Source organism: Ahaetulla prasina, chromosome 1 (assembly GCF_028640845.1).
Source record: "Ahaetulla prasina isolate Xishuangbanna chromosome 1, ASM2864084v1, whole genome shotgun sequence".
In the NCBI taxonomy this organism is placed as follows: Eukaryota; Metazoa; Chordata; class Lepidosauria; order Squamata; family Colubridae; genus Ahaetulla; species Ahaetulla prasina.
In genome coordinates this window covers 74,289,252-74,307,805 of record NC_080539.1, presented here as the reverse complement: position 1 = coordinate 74,307,805, position 18,554 = coordinate 74,289,252, and positions in this window count along the sequence as shown.

Below are 18,554 nucleotides of genomic sequence, written 5' to 3'. Positions count from 1 at the left end.
ATATAACCTTATAATTCTAATCATAGACTAATGCTTAAAATATTGCATGCAATTTATTGGTTTTTCCTAATCTTCCACTAAATTCCTTATTTGCATTTTATAAATATGGAGAGAAATTTGCATATTGTCTGACTGTTTTAAAAAGACACTATAAAACATCAAAACATATTGCTCTAAGCACTGTAGACAACCTTTTCCAGGCAGGAAAAGCCAGAAGGTTTATGTGTCCACTTTATGTCTGAGGAAAACAAAATTTCCCATGGGCTGTTTTGCTTCCCTTCCTCCCTCCCCCCACACCTCCCTTTAGAATTCTCCCAAAATGTTTAACTCGCTAATTTACTCTGGAGCACATTTATAGCTTTTTATTTTTAGGACCGTGTGTGTCCACATAAGACAGACTGCAGAACTGCCTTTTCTCTTTCCTGTCTAGAAGTTTTGGGTTAGTCTCTTGTGTGGGATTGTGGTTTATGATGCATATTGTCTTAAAATGGCTAGTGTGGGATTTCCCCCTGCTGCTAAGCAAGGCTGAACTGTTGTGATTATTAGTTTCCAATTATCCCTTTATCAGTGCTGTGGAAAGATTAGACACATGTTTTTTTTCACATAATAAATTCTGAAATTGCTCCCTCTCTGAAAAATCTATTTCATTTAATATTCCCATTACGCCCTTGTTCTGATCAGCAATGAGGTGATGAAAGCCTTGCAGCTGCCAAACATATCTGTATTCTCCTTTGTGTGTGTGTGTGCTGAATTTATAGAACATAGAAGAATAGGGACAATTGGATTGTGTCTATTCAGAAATAAGCTATACGTAAGTACTTCCAGGACAACAGATTCCCATGAGTTGGAAGTGCAGAACACAGGGAGAAGAGGCACATGATAGCTACAATTCCCCAGAAGTTGATTGAAACTGCCCCAGGAAAGTTTCCATTGTCAATAATTGGTATTTCCCCCAGGGATGAATAGTAGCTTAAGGTGTTTGGGCATGTATTTTCAAGGAGAACACGAAGTGCTGAAAATAGTCAATCCTGCTTACTTTATACCACAGTATAATGTTGCTTCCCCCCATCCTACCCTATGATTTATTTTTTTTATATATATAAAAAGTATAAATTGCATAATCACACTAGTTCTTTAAAACATTTGTTTTCTACTTCTAGCTTCAAAAAAAACCTTGAAGGGCTATATATCTCCCTATAGTCTAAGACAGTGTTGGTGAACCTACGGTGCTGACAGATCATGGAAGTGCGGCGGTCCATTGTGCATGCGCAAGTTGGCACCCGGCCTTTTGGGTTGGCGTCACGCACATGCGGGATGGCTCACCAGAGTTCCAGGGTCGCCGGCACCGCGCGTGTGACGTCCAGCTGCCAGGTATGCATTTGAGTGCACAAACACGACGGGAGCCGGCGAGGCAACGCATTTGGCATGGGACGGTTTCCCGGGTCACTTCCGGCACGTGGGCCGGCATACAAGAATGCGAAAGGTTCGCCAACACTGGTCTAAGCATTGTGATTTGCTTTTTATATAATTAGTCTTTGACTTACAACAGTTCATTTAGGGATCATTTGAAGTTACAATAGTATTGAAAAAAATGACTTATGACCATTTTTCACAGTTACAACCTTTGCGGCATCTCCATGATCATGTGATCAAAATTCAGCTGCTTGCAACTGAGTCATGTTTATGACAGTTGCTGTGTCCCAAGGTTATGTGATCACCTATTGTGACCTTCTCACAAGTAAAGTCAATGGGGAAACCAGATTCACTTAACAACTGGGTTGCCAATTTATCAACTGCAGTGATTCACTTAACAAGTAAGGCAAGAAAAGTCATAAAATGGGGCAAAACTCAATTAACAAATGTCTCACTTAACAACAGAAATTTTGGGCTCAATTGTTGTCGTAAGTCGAGGACTATCTGTACAAAAGGCAAAATTCAACATCCATGAGATTTTGCCTGATTTGATTATGGTTTGTCCATGAATGGCAAACAGAGGTTAAATTTCCTTGTTTAATAATTCAGCATTAGAAAGTTGGGTTTTAACCTTTTGATTTGTATGTTGATGCAACTTATATGGTTTTTGAGACTAAGCAAGAGTTTGAGGATGGGGAACATCCAATTCTTTCAACAACTCCTTTCAGATCTTTTCAGACCAAATTTTAAACCTTTCAAAAATTCTTGTACCTAGAAAAGAATAAATAGCATCATCGAAAAGGAAATTTAGATTTTTCTAGGGATTCTTTGGGGTTATGAATTAACTGTGGCTGGAGATCACCAGCCATTTGTTTGATTGGAAAAGATTAAAGACATTAAGAGAAGATTAGGCTACACCCACAAATTCCCATCAGCCAGGGAACAGCAGTAAGTTGTTGATTTTCTGTCTAGATATGGAACTGATCCCAAAACTGCTACATGCAAAAGAGATATCATGGAAGCCAGTGGAAATCTTAGGGAATCCCTCACTAAAAGGGGGAATTTTGTGACAGAAAGTAACAATTAAGTACTGCCTGCTATCCTGTCATGACATCTCCCAGACACGCAAGCTGCACTTCCAAGTTGATAAACTCATCTGGGAAAATGTTGAGCTGGAGCAGATAAGGGTTTTTCACATGTACAGAACTATGATGGGGGAGGGCAAAAGAAGTTTAAATGGGCGGATGAACTGGCAGATAAGAAGTTTTGAAGTTGGTGAAAAGAAATTACGAAAGGCAAATTTCAATTGGATTTAGGCAGATTTATCTGCCCAAGAAAGGCAGGTTCCAGGATGAAATGAAAACCACTGAAGATCTGGAGAGTCCTGGGTGAAGGGAAGATAATCAAAAATAAAGGAGGAAGAGACTTTGAAGGATCACCTTTATCAGCACAGAGTTCCAAAAAAGAGAATAAAATCAACATTCTGTTTAGTCATCAGAGATGGCCAACCATGTTTATCCAACATCCTTGATTAACTCTAAAGGGGACCTTATAGGTAGGCTTCAACTTATGACCACAACTGAGCCCAAAATTTCTGTTGCTAAGCAAGATAAATGAATTTTGCCCCATTTTTCTATCTTTCTTGCCACACTTGTTAAATGAATCACTGCAGTTATTAAGTTAGTAACACAGTTGTTAAAGGATTCCCCGTTGACTTTGTCGCAAAGATGATCACATGATCTTGAGACCCTGCAACCATCATAAACATTAACCAGTTACCAGTCACCTGAATTTTGATCACATGACCATGGGGTTGCTGCAATGGTCATAAAATGGTGAAAAACTGTCATAAGTCACTTTTTTCAGTGCCATTGTAACTTGAATGGTCACTAAATGAACGGGTCTAAGTCAATAACTATCTGTATTCATTGCTACATACAAAATTACATTCTAAATTAGCCGGACTCACTTTAATAATAGCAGAAGGCTTACATTTACAGACGGGTATAACTAAGCTTGAAAGAACACAGCAATACATTGAGTTGTCCCTCCTAACCTCTCTTCTGTTCCCTTTTCAGACTGCTGCTCTGCAATCTTGAATGGGAGGGAAAAACACGATACTACTAAATCACAGGAAATAATAGTTCAACTTTACTCTCTGTTGGAGAAACCTACTCTGTAATATTGTGTCCAGTTTTAGAATGAGAACTCTTAAGTAGGGTTCAAACAAACTGGAACAACGTCAGAGAAGGGCAGACCAGCAGACTAGCAACTAAGTCCTATGGAGAGAGATGGAAGGCTCTGGAAACATTTAGCCTTGAAAAGAAAAGTCTGAAAGACGTGGCTAAAAGACATTGGGGTAGATACGATAGCACATTAAAATGTGTGAGAGGATGTCACACAAAAGAACAGGTCCTGACCTTCATTGTATCAAGTGCAGGATATGCAGTAATGGATTGACATTACAGGAAAGCAGACTCCAATTGAATGTGAGAAAAAAAAAACTCAGCTAATTCAATAAGGGCAATTTCATGGTGGAAACAATTAGCCAAAGAAACAGTGGGTTTCCCCATCTATCAGTCTGGGAAGCTATGCTTTAATTTGGAATCCTGCACAAAGTGAGAAATTGGGTTTTATGGTCTAAATGGCTCCTGCCAACTTTAGAATTTTATTACTCTAAGTATATCACGGATTCATGGAAAATTCTACTAATTCTAAACAAAAACAAAAACTGATATACATTATAATGTTAATATATTATACAATGTTTAACATGCATACATACGTACATACATACATACATAAGTTTTGGTTTAGAAAAAGCTTTCTAGCTTAATTGTATTCTTACCATCATTGCAAACATTCTGCTGCTTTTAAACTATGATATTGTGAGCACACATGTATTTAACAAATTTATTCCTATCATCATCAGTGTTAGACATAACTGCCCATGGCTTTTTAAAATGAATATAAGCATATATGCTACTTAATTTGCACCTTAAACAGTTAAGATGTGTTTAAAAAAACAAAAATAAACAAACAAACAAAAAACAGAACCTGTTTTTAGATTCTCTCTATTTGCAGCCTAATTTAGATTCTAGTATAATAGCATGTTAATTAACATAATAAAAACCCATGTAGCCCAATTCAGTTGACAAACATTTCTGGATTCAATGTACTCCTGTCTAGTTCAAGGTTCATAGAATAAGATACTCCTAATTTATGCTGACCTATAACAAAGGTTTTGCATTAAGGATCCTTCAGTGGAGAGCTTCTGGTGCTTCCGCCAGTCAAAAGAAAATGATTGTGTTTATGCATCGTGTTATGACTTTTGTTTTGTTTCATTCAATTGTGTTCAAGTCTCAGAGATTGTATGGACAAGCCCAGGAAGTTTTCTAGACATGTTTTTTCAGAACTGGTTTGCCGTTGCCTTCTTCCTAGGGCTGAAAGAAATTGACTAGCCCAGCTAACTTTATGCCTAAGGCAGAAGGGCCGGTTTAGCTCACGCTGGTAAAGCCTGTTATTAAGAACACAGTAGCCTGCAATTACTGCAGGTTCGAGCCCGGCCCAAGGTTGACTCAGCCTTCCATCCTTTATAAGGTAGGTAAAATGAGGACCCAGATTGTTGGGGGGGCAATAAGTTGACTTTGTAAAAATATACAAATAGAATGAGACTATTGCCTTATACACTGTAAGCCGCCCTGAGTCTTCGGAGAAGGGCGGGATATAAATGTAAAAAAAAAAAAAAAAAAAAACTTGAACTCACAGTCCCCCTGGTTTTTAGCCTGGTGTCTTAGACATTATGCCAAACTGACTCTCATGTTATGCCATAGTTAGTTTTAATTGTAATCTGTTGAATGACCCACTATAACTGGGTCCACAATCAGGCTGAGCTTGTGATGCACAATATACCAAGTCAGGGTCAGTTGAACCACATGGTGAATTGGGGCCACATGTGAACCCAGCTAATATGCAGCTCTTGTTCAATTTCTCCTACACACTTTTTGTACCAAGATGAAAGAAGCAGTGGATTATAACTGAACTACCAGGAATATCCAGTGAGTGAAGGCACATTGGCTGAGTTGTATGATATACAGTATTAGCCTAGCTAGAACGTTGGTTGATTGATTTTTGGTTTACATATGTAGTTGATTTATAATTCAATATGTTACATGAATCCAAGCAGTTGGTTTAATCTAATAGACTGTGGTATAGTTGCATATGAGCATATAGTTGTGTAAACACAGTTGTTTTATGCCTTTTCTGAAAACCGCCTAATGCTCTAAAATACTTTGTGGCAACTCAGATGTTCTTGTATCTTTGTAAAACCACAGAGTTGTCAGCTATTAAGTGCTGCTAACCTTTCTGTATTTTCTCAGAACCAGCTGCTTGTTACTCAATGAGTGCCAGTTTCATGTCAAGTATTCATTTTGTGTTTATCCAGGAACTTGGTGCTATGAGATGTCCATATACTGCATATCTGTTCATCAAAGAATTAGCATGAGTTTGTTTTGTATTATGCAACAATTCTGTAGAGACAAAGAGAAATGAATGAGTTTTAGAGATTTTTTTCAAAAAAACCTAATGGTTTTTTTGAAAAAAATCTCTAAAACTCATTCATTTCTCTTTGTCTCTACAGAATTGTTGCATAATACAAAACAAACTCATGCTAATTCTAATGGGGAAAAAAGAAAGTGTCCTTTTTTCAATTGCTGAGGGCTATGCCTGTAAAGGGCATATGTTAAGGGTGATGGTAGATAAGAGAAAGTAGGCTGGGGCCGGATTAATTGAATGGTGTTCCTTGAAAGAAGGCATAACTATTGCATTAGCTATAAACTTCTTATTAGAAATAAACTTATTTATTATTATTATTTTATTTATTGCATTTCAATCCTACCTTTTTATTAGCACTCAGTGTAGCTTACCATGGGAGGGACTATCACCTCTGCTGTTGTTTCCATTAAAAAAAACAACAACCCTGTTTGGTGTTTAGAGTACAAGAGAATGATTGTCCCAAAGTCACTCAATGAGCTTTATGCTCAAGCAGGAACTTGAATCTGGGTCTCCCCAGCTCAAGTACAATATCTTGCATTTTATTTCCTCTTACTTTCAGACAGTTCCCCCTCCATACTCATTAACAAATCCTTGAAATCACCACCTGGCCAGTTAAGCTATTAAACCTTAGCTCTATCAAGATCCCATAAGATATGTAACTTTTGGCTTAGGCTTCTCCCCTAAAGCACAACATCATATTTTTCATCTGTCACAACTGACTAGACTTCAGAATTAATGCTCATAATAGTGTTCTGAAAAATTAAACTATAAATACACTTTTAAAAAGTCCTGGGATTATGTTCTCTATTGGAATCCAATTTTGACATTACATAGAACAGAGTTAATAAAAAGTAAATTGTCCCATGTGGTTTTTACTATCATCTGTATTTGTAGTGAATGAGGTCCATTTCTTACATTTAAGGAAATTCCAGAGCGGCATATATTCTATGCATTAAAAGTTCAGAGGCTTTCGCCAATCTAGAACCTTCCAGTATGCTAACTGGATATTATATTAGAAGTGTTAGACACACTTCTAGAACATCAGCTGGCAACCATTTGGTGGCCAAGAATTCATGCGAAGGGCAATGAGGAAATGGCTGAACATGTGTCATCATCTTTTGCCCTATGTTCTTTAAGGTCAGGGTGTCATGCTAGGAAGCCATATTAACTTTGTGCCTTCAGGGTCCAGGCCAGGGGTGAAATGTAAAATTTGTTACTACCGGTTCTATGGGCATGGCTTGGTGGGGGGGGGCGTGTAATGTAACTGGGTGGGCGTGGCCAACTTTTTTTTTTACTTTTAAAAGCATTTTTTCTATAGCCTCTTTGGCTGAAGAGGTTATAAAAAAATGCTTTTAAAAGCCTCTGGTGATCAGGCAAAACTCAGCTGTTATCGCCAGAATCCTTTAAAAGCATTTAGAAAAAATGCTTTTAAAAGGTTCTGATGATCTCAGCTGAGCCGTGAGATCATCAGAGGCTTTTTTTTTACTTTTAAAAGCATTTTTCAGCCGAAGAAAAAATGCTTTTAAAAGTAAAAAAAAACCAAAACCAACCACTGATGATCGTGTGGCTCAGCTGGGCATGGTCGGGGTTGGGAGGGATTTTTGCTACCGGTTCTCCGAACCACCCGCCACCATCGCTACCAGATAAGGCGATCCGATCTGAACCGGGAGCATTTCACCTCTGGTCCAGGCCTGCCACAATCCTACCGTGGGAAGTTGGGAGGGGGGATTGCAAGAGTGAAGTAAATTTAGCCATAACAAACTTCTCTATAGAAGTTCAAGGCCATGGTGTCTGGCAGCTGTGCAAGAAGAAATTGGAGGATGTCTTCTGTTCAAGAAAGAACTGATTGGAGCTGTGGTAGACATGTGGGAGATGTGGGCAAGGTCTTGAACTTTCTTTTTGCTGAGGAAAACCTGGAAGCTTTCAGATTCAGGTTTTACCAGATGTGCCAATATGACATCTCTAATAAAAGTTAGCTTTGAGGAACTTCAAACCTCGGAGTTTGATTTCGTTGGGGGTGTTACTTGGAACCCTGACATTGGGTTGCTCCCATTGAAAGTGTTTAATTTCTCTCCTGGGCCACTAATTCAGTGGCCAATAAATAAATAAATAAATAAATAAATGAGCAGCTTAATTGAGGGGAAATGCTGTTTGTTCTTGACTCTTGAACTAAAAAAAAATTGAGATTTTTTAAAAAATGTCCAGGATGTTTCTCAGATGCCCTGAATTGCTTTCTCAGACCATTAAAAAAAGAAAGGCATTTTTTTAATGCAAATAGTCTCTAACTTAGTCTGGATTCTCATTCTCTGGAACATTATAAAAGAAAAATTACAAAGCCATAATATATTGTCTAGTGTTTGCATTCATTTGGATCACATTTAAATAAAAAGAATATACTTTTACGTGGAACAACAGATGTCCAGCCTATTTTATTTTCTAATCTTTCTTTTTAATCAGTTCTGCTTAAAGTACTCTCTCCTCAATTTGCCAGTTGATTGTCTTATAAGAAATTCCTGATATCTCAGCCAATTACCTGCTGAAATTTAGGAACCATAATTGTATTAAAAATAGCTCTAAAACTAAAAGCTCAGGATGTGTGAAGCTTATTGCAATAAAGAAGAAGCAACAAAGCTACCTTGACAAAGATATGGTTTGATCTATCAACAAGAAAGTTGGTGGTATTTACAGTATCTTTTAAAATTCCAATAAAATTATTTGGGAAACTGGCCAAGATTAAGTTGATCTTCAGATTCAAAAACTGATCAAGGAAAAGGCAACATTGGAAGATCAACTTTAAAAACTAGGAAGAGATCCGTTTTATAATTGTGGTTTCTCCAACTTACAGTGGCTGGTTGGCTGTTTTCTTTAAGATAGTTATAGCAGAATGTACTATTCAAACATGTAGATTGAAAATATGATTCTACTACACACCATCCCTGCCCTTGAGTGTGAAATATTTTTGTAGTTTGGTCTTTTCCAGGATTGCTGGAGGATCAGCACAAGGGTAGACATGTTAAAGAAAAGCATTATTTTTATAACTTTTTCTCTATAGTGTTGGCATTAATCACCAATATAATTATATACATTTGTTTATAATTACATAACCCCTATAACTACCTAATCCAGTTATGGGAAAATTATATATTTTTGTGGCTTTAACTTCAGATATTAAATTTTGAGAACGTTTTCTCATTTCTTAATTGCTGATGTAGTCTAAAGATCTCTCTCTTCAAAGTCATAAGCATGTTAGTTAATTATTTTCTCCTTCTGTTGTATTACATCACAGGCCTCCAAGGACACACCCAAAACCATATATAAACCTAGCATATCCATGATTTTGTTTTTTGAAGCCTTTGTTTTATTGGAAAATAAAATATAAGTCAACTTGGTCTCCTTTCAACCTGAACCTGAAGGGTATTTTTTCCTGTTTCTTAGAAGTTGTCTGTTTGTGCTCTATATAACAGAAATGTCAGAAGTGGCCCAATTACTACTCATCATGAATGTTGCATTTTTGGATAGATGATGCATTTGTGGTTATGAGGTAACAATCCTTCTAAAAGTGGTATTCTAAAAGAGACAGGCATGTGAATGTACACTGAGGAAAGTATTAAAAATACTGCTCTTTGGTTTTTAAATTGTCCTCCTGAAATAGATGGAGATGGTAGCTCAGACATTGCTATGATACTCTATTTGGCAGAGAATTAAGTAGAGATACTAGTTAAGGTCATCCTCTCAGATGTGTTGCCTGTCCCACAATGGTGAGAGAACTTGGGCACTGTCCCATCATCGAGCTAATGCAGTTGAAGGCAGCAGGGAGCAGATAGTTCCTACACCATTTCTCTCTATTTTAGCAGCAGATCTGAGGGAAGTAAAGATCTTCCCTTACCTCCTCTGTCAACCAAATTGTCTCTTTCCTTCTCTTTGGACACCAGTCAGATTATGGTCACACAGGTGACTACACTCACACTCCTCCTACTCAGATAATTTCCCTTCACTCGGATGCTTGAAAATCTTTCTCTTTTAGACATACCACATTTGGGCTCCAAATATTGGGACAACGATGAGATGGCTTTGAAGAGATATCATAACCTTTCTGCTGTCAGCTAATGATGATTCAGATTTTTGCAGCCAAGGAATGGTACAACTATTCCCTCTCCTGCTTTCCTATCACCAGAAGAAAGGGGCTGCAAGAAGAGAAAGAAAGGAACCAGGAGAGGCGAGGGGCTCTGCAGGCTCTGCTTCCAGTGCATCTTGTGCTATTGAAATGATGGTTGACTTCGAGAGCAGAAGACGAAGTGGCAGCAACAGCAGTGGAGCTGTTCTGTGTCTAAGCTGCAAAAATATATACCCTCACTAGATGGCAGTAAAGAGATGCATAAACCATAGCGGCTGCCACCTAAAAGTGACCTGGATGTTGGCAGTCCAAATAAGATAGGCCTACCCTCATGTAAGATAGTTGCTTAAGGCTTGAGGCAAGTATAGAAAAGTACAGGTAGTCTTCAACTTACAACAGTTTGTTCGAAGTTACAACAGCACTGAAAATGTGACTTATGACTGTTTTTCACAGTTACAAACTTTGCAGCGTCCCCATGGTCATGTGATCAAAATCCAGATGCGTGGCAACTGGTTCATATTTATGACCGTTGAGGTTTCCCAAGGTCATGTGAACCCCTTTTACAACTTTCTGAGAAGCAAAGTCAATGGGGAAGCCAGATTCACTTAACAACTGGGTTGCTAATTTATCAATTGCATTGATTCATTTAACAACTGTGGCAAGAAAGGTCATAAAATGGGGCAAAACTCACTTAACAAATGTCTCACTTAACAACAGAACATTTGGGCTCAATTATGGTCATAAGTCTACTCTTTGTGTCTATCTACTCTTTGTGTCTCCATGCCTTCAAGAGTTTCCTATTGTCAATATGTATGTATGTATGTACTTCCTTAATAACTCATGGCAAACATACTGAGTTTTCCTTCCTCCAAAACAACAACAATCCTGTGAGTTGGGTTGAGTTGAGAGAGAATAGAATAGAATATAATTTTTTATTGGCCAGGTGTGATTGGACACACAAGGAATTTGTCTTGGTGCATATGCTCTCTGTGTACATAAAAGATTCTTCATCAAGAATCATAAGGTACAACACTTAATGATAGTCATAGGGTACAAATAAGCAATCAGGAAACAATCAATATCAATATAAATTGTAAGGATACAAGCAACAAAGTTACAGTCACACAGTCATAAGTGGAAGGAGATGGGTGATGGGAACAATAAGATTAACAGTAGTGCAGACTTAGTAAATAGTTTGACAGTGTTGAGGGAATTATTTATTTAGAAGAGTGATGGCATTCGGGAAGAAACTGTTCTTGTGTCTAGTTGTTCTGGTAAGCAGTGTTCTGTAGTGTCGTTTTGAGGGTAGAAGTTGAAACAGCCTCCATGCCTTCAAGATTTTTCTATTGTCAATATGTTGTATGTATGTATATATGTATGTATATACTTCCTGACTATTATTTTTATAAATAACTCATGGCAAACATACTGAATTTTCCTTCCTCCAAAACAATAACAATCCTGTGAGTTGGGTTGAGTTGAGAGAGAATAGCTGACCCAAAATCTCCCAGCCAGTTTTCATGCCTAGTCAGGACTAGAACACACACTCTTCTGGTTTCTAGCGTAGCTTCCCTCTTTGAGGGAGAACGGGCAGTTCAGAAATGTAAAAAATAAATAAATAAAAATAAAACCACTAGACCAGGGGTCTGCAAACTTGGCTCTTTTAAGACTTGTGGACTTCAACTCCCAGTTCCTCAGCCATATACTGCCAAGTTTGCAGACCCCTGCACTAGACCAAATTTATATATAAGTAGATAGATAGATAGATAGATAGATAGATAGATAGATAGATAGATAGATAGATAGATAGATAGATATTTAAGAGGATTAACTATGACAGAAGACATCAATGAATTGGGAGACTAGAACCTACAGGTGGTCTTTCCTTGTGATGGTTTAGATTAAGACTCGACAGCAGGAAAAATGAATCACTGACTAGTAGTGAGAGCGATGTGTGAGCACAGGAAGATGTCATTCCCTACACCACAAACAGCGTAGTGTTTGTAGTTGCTGGCTTAGGTAACCACAGCAAAATTGCTATGGCAATATTTGAAGAGGAGGAAAAACTTATAGTTGGCAGTTATGGATATTTAATTTAGGGCAGACTGTCTAAGACAAGATGAAAATTCAGAAAGGATCTCTTCTTCCCAAAGCAATCACACCTCTGGGAATCTGTCTAGTTAAACAAAAACAAACAGACTTTCTCTATTAGCAATATTTCTCTCTTATTTAATTCAGCCGCCAGAGCCAATATAAAAGGTCTTCTCAATTACCAACCTGGCATCATCCAGATGTTTTGAACAGGAACTCCCATCTTTTCTAGCCAGCAGTCAATTAAATCCAGCTCAGCTACATAATAGTTGGTTGGGAAAGGTTTCTCTAATACGAAGCTGGTTTAAATACCACTTTACCACTTGACTGGGGGGGAAGTATAATTTTCCACGTGTCTATTTGCTGATAAAAGTCTGCATGTATAATTCAAATGTGAAAGTCTGCTGTAAGAAATCCCAGTTTATTTAAAATGTGAAGGTTAGGTTACATAGGGCAGAATTTACACTAAGCTAGTTAAGATGCTTCAGTGGTTAAGATGCTTCAATGAAGCCTAGACTGATTTTTCAAACTGGGCTGCAATGGAAGGTGGATAAGAAAAACTTTTATCAGCTAACTTCCACTCAGGCAATTCCTGAATTCAATGTCATATTTGAGCATCTTAAACTAATACCCAAAATTCTATAAAAGAGGAAAAATTAAGTGTCTTGTACGGTAGAAACAAAAATGGTAGTGAGTTCCTAAGGCAAAATATGACAAGTGCTCCGATTTGACAGTGAATTCATGTTGTCACAAGCATAAGCATGTTTTCTTGGATGTACCTACTTGATGTAGCTTCCACTGCCTTTAATGTGTCTAATCTAATGGACAAGGTAGTCTGTTAGGAATGCAACCTTAGCTCTGTTGACTTTGATGGACTTGTCCTACCAGCAATTGTTATTACTGTAGTTATTAATAGGTTCAGAGAGGCACTTTAAGGAAACTTCAGGAAGATCGTGGCCACAGCAAAGTGGCTAACTATTATGGCAGGCTCAACAGAGAAAAAGTCTGGGTAGGAAGGAGAAGTCTCATTGCTGATAGAAGAGTTTGCTTTCACTGGGCACTTACTAACCTGAATTCTCTTGTCACACTCCTCATCATATCTTCTTCATTTGGGGTGTCATGCTTCAAAGGACAGAATAAGCCGTAAGGAAGATTGCGGGTTTTTTCTTCAAGGGCCATCAAAACTATCTGCAAGAGTGTGAGGTTGTATACAGCAATGGGAAAGATTTTTTCTTTTGCAATTCCAGATATGAGGCTTCTGGTGTCAACATATAACTATACTATGCAATTCAGGTATCATTCGCTGCCTGGCACATAGAAGTGCTATGTATTAATATAGATAGTTCCTTGTGGCTTCACAAGATGTGCCCCAGCTATCAATGCAATGGTTTCTGATTGGTGCAAAGATCCAGTTCTAAATAGTTGCCAGATTGTCCTTAAGCAGTTTTGGGAGGAACCTTACCGCCGATGTTCCATCACTGTATTATATCTCCTACTGTGTGTATTTACATATAGTTCTAATTAAATATTACATTTTGTAACTTTTGTAAAGGGAATTGAAAGCAGTTTGAAAAATTCTGAAAGTGGCTTCTCAGTTTCTTTCCTATATTTCTTCTTGCATTATACAGGTTATATATCCATGGAAACAGCAAACAAAAGTATTTCATTTTTATCAATGAATAGTTCAACGGCTATTCCAATAGACAAACCTCCATTTCAATCATATATATATATATATATATATATATATATATATATATATATGTATGTATGTATGTATGTATGTATGTATGTATGTATGTATGTATATATGTAGAATGTAACATACCACGGCTCCTGTAATAATTCCTTTTAAAATTACTGATTTAGATAGAGTTTCAAAGAAGATGAAAATGCATAAACCCCTATTTTGTTCTGACAGCAAAGCACCACTCCACAGAAGGTAGCTCAATCCAACTGGCTTGAAGCAAGTAGCTTCATTGTATCTGGCAGCAAACATCAGTGATGGATGAAAGAATTAGATGTTGGCCAAGGAACTGTAAGTCTTCTAAAAATCAAATAGTAAACAATGTAATTCCTAAAGGTCACTTCTTCTGGTAGCAGAAAAGGGGAAAGGGACAACCACCTCAAGCTGTCACCATTGCTCTCTCTTTCAGGAGTCAGCTTTTGAGCAGTTTAATCTGCTTGAGAGAATTCTTAATGTTCTCATGTTGGTCCAAGCATTCCATTTTCATGCAATGTATGAACAACATGGGGCCCGATTTATAATAACAGTCTGTGGAAACAAAATTAGCTCAGAGCCCAGGTCTTTGATTTGTGTATGTATGCTTTCAAATCACTATTGATTCCTGGCAACTGCTCGATTAATCCCTGCAATTTTCTTGGCAAGGTTTTTTTCAGGAATAGTTTGCCATTGCCTTCTGAGAGAGTGACTGGCCCAAGGTCACCCAGATGGCTTTGTGCCTAAGGCGGAACTAGAATTCCTGGTCTCCCAGTTTCTAGCCTGGTGCCTTAAGTAAACCAAACTGGCTTTCTGGTTTTTTAAATTATCTCTTTCTAAACATCAATACTTGTAATTACATTTGCTTGACACAGTCTTTCAAATGGTGTGTATTTAAACCTCATGAAGAAATGGCAGCATAACATTCTTGTTGATTTTTCCAATTTAGTTATCTGAACAAGATGATTCACCAATTCATCCTCGTGGAATTGTTCATCCTGTAACTCCAGATTTGGGTCTTGGTGGGGGGAGGATATTTGGTCCATGGATCTTTTGTAGCCTTGTCAGAGGCAGGATGGAAAAATGAGACATAGATAGAGAGTGCTCAAAATTACAGCAAAACGTATTCTGAGCACTTATATGAATTTATAGGGTTAAAATCTGGCCAAAATCAAAACCAGGCTTGGCAATAATAACCCAGTTCCATTTTTATTGCATATCTATTCCATATGGAATGGAAAGGAATAAAAAAAATCCCTATATTATGCTAAAGTTTAATGTACTACTTCTGGATTTTAGAATAATTAATAATAGGCACAGGACGCTCTGTTTTCAACTGAATTGTGCATGCAAGTAATGTGGGGGGGGGGGAAACCCAGGGGTGAAATCTACTTACCTTCCCTACCGGTTTAGAAGTGGACACGCCACATGTGCTTGGACCCTCTGCGCATGGGCAGAGGGTAAAAAACAGGTTACTTCCTGGTTAAAACCAGAAAGTAATGACGTATGGGCAGGTGGACGGAGCCTCGCGCTGCTGCCGCTACCAGTTCAGATGAACCAGTCCGAACCGGTAGCATTTCAGCCCTGGAAAAAAAACCTTATCCCCTTCATGTAGTTTCCATAAAAATAATTTCTCCCATGAAGCTTTAGAAAAGAGAGATGTTCTCTTTGGCAACAGTAATAGCTTTTTTCCGAGGGCCAGTTGCAACATGGGCAAATGTCAAGTGCATTCCCCAATTCCCACTGGACTGCCCCACCCTCTACCAGGCCCATTTCTATCAACAAGTATTTTGTGTAGGAAAGGCCTCAAGAGAGCAAGCAAAGAAAACATATAAGGGCCAGAATTAACATGACTGTCTCTCTTCTCCAATAACCTGTGTTCAGCTAGTTGTTCTATGAGAAGAAAGTCAGCATAATGACAGATCTAGATGAAGAAAATAGGAGATACTGGTGTTATTCAGATGAACTATCCTACCCCATGGGATTGTTGGACATTAGCCTTATGAGTCCTAATGCATTTTATACTTAAATCTTGCTTCTTGGATCTTTTCTAGAGTTTTTAAAAGCTACTTGCCCGCTGTTTGGTAGCATTTGTTGTATGAAATGCAGGAAGCAAATAAAATATTTTATAATAAATAAAATAAGCAGGTTTGTCTTTTTAACTGACATTTCCACTTGATATAACTTGTTGCATTTACTTAAAAATAACTAATTCTGCTGGAGGAGGAAGGTACAGTTGTTACTACTTACGGAATAGAAGCAGCTAAAAAAATAGATATGATCTCATTCTGACAAAGTTCAGAACAGTGAAACCATCCCAAACATGCATATGTGTTCTTTTGGAGTGTTTTGCTACAACTGAAGAGAGGATATTTAGAACTTTTTGTTCTTGGAATTTTGCTAGAATGTAAGCTGCAGACATTTGGACAGACATATAGTTGCATCTCATTACCACAGATTTACTATAAACAAAAAAAGGTTCCCAATAATTAGTTCTTGTAACAATGCCAGCAAACAATAATCATATGCCTTTATAGTTCAACTGAGTAGACTGTCTTCTCTCCAGCTGAACTCTTAATTCTACTGATAATTTAAAATTATAAGCCTGCCGAATTTACAGCATTTCAACATAGGTGACAACAGAGAAGAGAATGAAAATGCAATACTGTAATAGTACATCAAAGAGATGTTTACATGTGCGCCTTGCTACAAAAGTGGTTTATGAGTGCATGCAACTGCTAATACTGGTATTTAAAATTATAAAATCAGCAGTTTTACAGCAGCACAAATAGTTTACGCACAGAATTGGAAAACAATAATATACTAAACGAAGATAATGTAATTAGAAAAGTTTTGGAATGTGCGGAAATGGATAAGCTTACGAAGGGAATACAAGAAAACGGGGAAACAGAATATTACCTAATATGGGAGAAATGGTATAAATGGAGGAAAAAGAAAAAAGACAAGGAAAGATTAAATAATGGTTGAAATAGCAGTAGAAATATAAGAACAAATAGGAGGAAACAAAAATTGTTGAAAAGAAATTGTGTAATAATTAATATTAGAAATATATGTATAAAAGATATATTAAAATTAGGGAGAAAAAATGTATAAGTATTGGTTACCGATGCAAAACTGAAAAAAGTGTTAACGTTTCTTTTTGTTTTAAAAAAAGGTTTAATAAAAATATTTTCTTAAAAAATTATAAAATCATAGGAGCTGGAAGAAGCAATTTAAGCCACTGAATTCAACATCTTGCTCATTGCAAGAATTTAAAATAGAGCAGTCCAAGCAGATGCCCGTTTGCCGAAACAGAAGACAACCCTACCAACTCTGGGTAATTAATCCACTGTTAAACTATTCTTCAGAGTTATAGGTTGGGTTTTTTTAAACTCACACTCATTCAGAATCTATATTGTTGTAACTTAAATCCATTATAAAGTGTATCTTGCACTCTGGAAGGCATAACAGGTCTTGACCTTCTTCTGTGTGACTTTCTTTTAGGTATTCGAAAAAGTGCTATCCTATTCCCCTCAGTCATCTTTTCTGAAGGCCAAACATACCTTTCAGCCTATCTCCATATGGATAATCGTTAAGTCCACCGCTCATCTTTGTTGCCCTTGTTTGATCCTGTTTTGCATTTGTCTGAAACGTTGATGCCTAGAACTGGACTACTCAAGGTGAAATCTGACCAATAAACTAGAACAATTGCATTCCAGCAATTGGAACTTATACTTTGGTTGATGCAATGTAAAACTTCATTTGCTTTCTTTACAGCCACATTATGCGGCTGGCTCGTATTCAGCTTGCAATCGATTACTATTCCAAGATCCTTTTTTGCAAACACTTGTAATCTGTCTCACCTGTAACCTGTATCTGCATAAATAGCCTGTTTTCAGCCTGCATTACCCAATTTAAACCTTACTTGAGTTTACTCACTCTATGCATCTGATGAAGTGAGCAGCAGCTCATGAATGCTTATGTCTTTTAATAAAATGTGTTAGTTAGAAAAGGTACTACCTTACTTTTTTTTTTACCAGTATAGAATAACACAGTTCTCCTCCTACAAAAGGATCCCTCTAGGGATCTAGTGATGCCTGATCAGGTTTGTCTAGTCACATGAACACCCCAAATATTGAACTGAGACGGTTCATAAAATGCGCATACTTTTTCCAGAAGTGGGAAAAGTTGGTTATTTTCTGGCATGCAGTCAGCATTAAATCCAATTAAACTTTGCTCTGGGCAAAAGAAGGCCTGTATTGGGAAATCAAGATTACAAGAGTGTTGTAATACCAAAATAAAAGGCTGGTAAAGAAGGGGCAGAAGGCTTTATTCAATACTGTACTCAGAGATGACTGTGGATTGATGTATTAAATACTGGTAGTGCTGTCAATTTATTGCTAGTCCATTGGAGCAATATACTCATGTGGTACTGAACTTCTCTCTGCATCTCCTGATCATCAGTTATGAGAGCTGAAGTGCCAGTTCATCTGTAGGATACCATACTAGAAAAGGCCTGCCTAGATTGATGTCTTTTACCTTAGTCTTTTCAGTGTTCAAAAGACATGGGCATGTTCTGGTTCTGTTCTGCGCATGGACTTCACAAATGCCAAATCTGATAAATTTTGCCAGCATTCACTTTTAACCATTCTCTTCTAATCC